The following is a 5,126-nucleotide window of genomic DNA, read 5'->3' on the forward strand; positions in this document are numbered from 1 at the left end:
ACCAAGTGGGATGGTGGTAATGACCAGTTGTAAAGTCGTAAATTCGAGTTAGATGCATTCATCTGTTTTGACTCATTGAAACGTTGATTGACTAATGGCAAACAAACTGTGTCAATCATAAACTATAATTGCATATATCATGACTGTAAACTAATAGTCACAGAGTTTCTAAACCCAGAGGTGCTACATTGCGAGACTTCTGCGAACTCTTGCGAAGCAGACCAGGCTCGGGTTTGAGAAGTCTGATAGAAGGGACAAATTATTCCTTAGTTGTTCATTTTTGCCAAATCTAAAGGCACAACCTAGATTCGAGCCACTGTCTTTTAAGTAGTTGAACATGTTCTTATTCCAACCTCTTGAAAGTGACAAACTGACGCATTAGAATTTATTAAAACAACTGTATTTAGGAGTGCTTTTGATTTGAAGGCTTGCTCAGTTTGGCGCGAGACGACCTTCAGATCTGATGAAGTGTTTCTACACATGAATTTAGCTAGCCAACGTCACCATGACATCGCCTTCAAGCTTGATCTGGGATTTCTATTGGAGAAGCAGTTTCTGTCTAACTTCATACTGTAGTGTCTTTGTTATAGTGTTCAAACTCCATATAAATAGATTGCTTTTTATAAATAATGCGAAAATGCTGTTAGAGGTAATTTCCTTAGTAGGTGATGTCAGAGTTCAGCATGTGGGAGAAGTTGCAGTTCAGTGATAGACGAGTTTCCCACTAGTAGGCCAAATTATCAGTTGGCGGGCCAATCATCTGTTTTTTTACCAGTCAGATGTGGTAAATTTCTCCTTCCCACTTGGTTATGAACGCAGAATCACTGCGACCCGCGTCCTGGGCCAGGCAGGAACTGCCCAGGGAAAGCCTGCCCTCTCTTTCAATTGGTTCCTGAGTCATCATGGGTAACTGCTTTCCACTGGGCAGCTGTTGAACACAGTGTATGGGGGAGGGCGAATATGGTGTACCAAACCTGCCATAATTAGAAAGAAATAAATGCACACATAAATAGATCAAATCACATTTTATTGATCACAGACACATATTTAGCAGATGTTATTCTGGGTATAGAAAAATGCTTGTGTTCCTAGCTCCAACAGTGCAGTAGTATCTAACAATTCACAACAATACACACAAATCTAAAAGTAAAAGAATGGAATTAAGAAGTATATAAATATTAGATTGAGCAATGTCGAAGTGGCATTGACTAAAATATAGTACAATAGAATACAGTATATACATATGAGATGAGTAAAGCAGTATGTAAACATTATTAAAGTGACTAGTCTTCCATTATTAAAGTGGCCAGTGATTCCAAGTCTATGTATATAGGGCAGCAGCCTCTAGTGATGGCAATTTAACAGTCTGATGGCCTTGAGATAGAAGCTGTTTTTTTAGTCTCTCGGTCCCAGATTTGATGCACCTGTACTGACCTCACCTTCTTGGATTATAGGGGGGTGAGCAGGCCGTGGATTCGGTGGTTGGCTGTGGCTCGGGTGGTTGATGTCCTTGATGATCTTTTTGTCCTTCCTGTGACATCGGGTGCTGTAGGTGTGCTGGAGGGCAGGTAGTTTGCCCCCGGTTATGCGTTGGGCAGCCCGCACCACCCTCTGGAGAGGCCTGCGGTTGCGGGCGGTGCAGTTGCCGTACCAGGCGGTGATACAGCTCGACAAGATGCTCTCAATTGTGCGTCTGTAAAATGTATTTAGCCTCCTGAGGTTGAAGAGGCGCTGTTGCACCTTCTTCACCACACTGTCTGTGTGGGTGGACCATTTTAGATCGTCAGTGATGTGCACGCCGAAGAACTTGAAGCTTTCCACTTTTTCCACTGCGGTCCCATCAATGTGGATAGGGGCGTGCTCCCTCTGTTGTTTCCTGAAGTCCATGATCATCTCCTTTTTTTTGTTGACATTGAGTGAGAGGTTATTTTCCTGGCACCACTCTCCCAGGGTCCTGACCTCCTCCCTGTAGGCTGTCTCGTCGTTGTTGGTAATCAGGCCTACTGATCGTCAGGCCTACTGTCGTCTGCAAACTGTGTTGAGGATCAGCGAAGTGGAGGTGTTGTTTCCTACCTTCACCACCTGGGGTGGCCCGTCTGAAAGTCCAGTACCCAGTTGCACAGGGCGGGGTTCAGACCAGTGGTGTAAAGTACTTAAGTAAAAATATTTTAAAGTACTACTTAAGTCGTTTTTTGGGGTATCTGTACTTTTTATATTTCTGACAACTTTTACTTCACTACATTCCTAAATATATATATATATTTTTTTACCTCATAAAATTTCCCTGACAACCCAAAGTACTCGTTACATTTTGAATACTTAGCAGGACAGGGAAATTGTCAAATTGACGCACTTATCAAGAGAACGTGGTCATCCCTACTGCCTATGGTCTGGGGGACTCACTAAACACAAATGCATCTTTTGTAAATAATGTCTGAAAAACAAGAAAATTATGCAGTCTGCTTTGCTTAATATAAAGAATTTGAAATTATTTATACTTTTACTTCCACTTTTGATACTTAAGTATATTTTAGCAATTACAAGTATATATAAAACCAAATACTTTTAGACTTTTACTCAAGTACTATTTTACTGGGTGACTTTCTATTAGGGTATCTATACTTTTACTCAAGTATTACAGTTGGATACTCTTTCCACCACTGATTCAGACCCAGAGCCCTGAGTTTAATGATGAGCTTGGAGGGTACTATGGTGTTGAATGCTGAGCTATAGTCAATGAATACAATTCTTACATAGGTATTCCTCTTGTCCAGATGGGATAGGGCAGTGTGCAGTGCGATGGCGATTGCATCGTCTGTGGATCTATCGGGGCGTTAAGCAAATTGAAGTGGGTCTAGGCCCTAGACAGTGGGTCTAGGCCCTAGTGGGTCTAGGCCCTGACACCCTAGACTCTAAGGTGTCAGATAAGGTAGAGGTGATATGATCCTTGACTAGCCTCTCAAAGCACTTCATGATGACAGAAGTCAGTGCTACGGGGCGATAGTCATTTAGTTCAGTTACCTTCGCTTTCTTGGGTACAGGAACAATGTTTGACATCTTGGAACAAGTGGGGACAGCAGACTGGGATAGGGAGAGATTGAATATGTCCGTAAACACTCCAGCCAGCTGGTCTGCGCATGCTCTGAGGATGCAGCTAGGGATGTCGTCTGGGCCGGCGCACGTGAGAGGGTTAACACGCTTAAATGTCTTACTCACGTTTGCCACGGAGAAGGAGAGCCCACAGTCCTTGGTAGCGGGCCACGTTGGTGGCACGGTGTTATCCTAAAAGCGAGCGAAGAAGGTGTTCAGCTTGTCAGGGAGCAAGATGTTGGTGTCCGCGATGTGGCTGGTTTTCCCTTTGTAGTTCATGATTGTCTGTAGACCCTGCCACATATGTCTCGTGTCTGAGCCGTTGAATTGCTACTCCACTTTGTCTGTATACTGACATTTTGCCTGTTAGACTGCCTTGCGGAGGGAGTAACTACACTGTTTGTATTTTGCCATATTCCCAGTCACCTTGCCATGGTTAAATGCAGTGGTTCACGCTTTCAGTTTTGCACGAATGCTGCCATCTATCCACAGTTTCTGGTTTGGGTAGGTTTTAACAGTCACAGTGGGTCCAACATCTCCTATACACTTCCTGATGAGCTCAGTCCCCGTATCCGTGTATTCGTCAATGTTATTCTCAGAGGCTACCCGGAACATATCCCAGTCCGTGTGATCAAAACAATCTTGAAGCATGTATTCTGATTGGTCAGACCAGTGTTGAATAGACCTTAGCACGGGTACTTCCTGTTTGAGTTTCTGCCGGCCGGTCGGGATGACCAAAATGGAGTCATGATCTGATTTGCCAAAGGGAGGGCGGGGGAGGGCCTTGTAGGCATCCTGGAAGTTGGAGTAGCAGTGGTTGAGTGTAAGCAGCGTGAGTACTACAGTCAATGTGTTGACAAAACTTCGGTAGCGTTTTCCTCAAATTTGCTTTGTTAAAGTCCCCAGTTGCAATAAATGCGGCCTCAGGATATGTGGTATCCAGTTTGCACAAAGTGTAGTTCCTTGAGGGCTGTCAAGGTAAAGGCTTGAGGGGCAATATACACAGCTGTGACTTTAACCCAAGAGAATTCTCTTGGGCGGTAATATGGTCGACATTTGATTGTGAGGTCGGGTGAACAAAAGGACTTGAGTCACACCATGAGTAGTTAATCATGAAACATACATCCCCGCCTTTCTTCTTCCCAGTGAGTTCTTTATTCCTGTCTGCGCAATCTACTGAGAACCCAGCTGGCTGTATGGACGGGGACAGTATATCCGGAGAGAGCCATGATTCTGTGAAACAGAGTATGTTACAGTCTCTGATGTCTCTCTGGAAGGAGATCCTCACCCTGAGCTCGTCTACTTTATTGTCCAGAGACTAAACATTAGCGAGTAATATACTCAGAAGCGGTGGATGGTGTGCACGCATCCTGGGTCGGACTAGAAGTCCACTCCTAATACCGCTTCTTTCTGGGCTAATAATATAAGAAATAACACACAACAAAAACAAAATACTGCAAAGTTGCTTAGGAGCTAGAAGGAGCTAGATACAGGAGCTTGAAGCAGAGCCACCATGTCTGTCGGCACCATCTTGAGTGAGTCTCTCGGTCTCCCAGAATGGCTGGGTGACAGAGATACTTGCAGTACTCCGAGGTAAGGCCCTTTCTTCTGGTACCACTGAAGGCCACAGTGTTCAGACAGGCAGCTTGAAGAAGATGTCACTATCCAGGCCCATGTCACAGCATGCAGTGGCCTGAACAATTCAACCTTTTAGTGTCATTGATAAGGAAATTCACATACACTATTCAGTTGATAAACATTGACTGTAATACCTCTTTGGCAGGGGGAGGCAACCCTGGCAACACAATCATGTTTTTGATTTAACCGACCTTGATTTAACCGACCTGGAAGACCAGGAAGACCAGGCAATCACTGAACTGATCAATTAGTTTTGGTTGGTCAGGACTGCGTTCAGTACATAAAAATGTAATAGAATGTTCAATTGAATGGAAACAGTGCTGTACTGAACGACCAGTAAAAAACGGGGAGGTGTTGGGTTGTGGGTTCAAAATGCACCGCTGCCCTTTAAATACGTC

Source organism: Salmo salar, chromosome 12 (assembly GCF_965601325.2).
Source record: "Salmo salar chromosome 12, fSalSal1, whole genome shotgun sequence".
Taxonomy (NCBI): domain Eukaryota; kingdom Metazoa; phylum Chordata; class Actinopteri; order Salmoniformes; family Salmonidae; genus Salmo; species Salmo salar.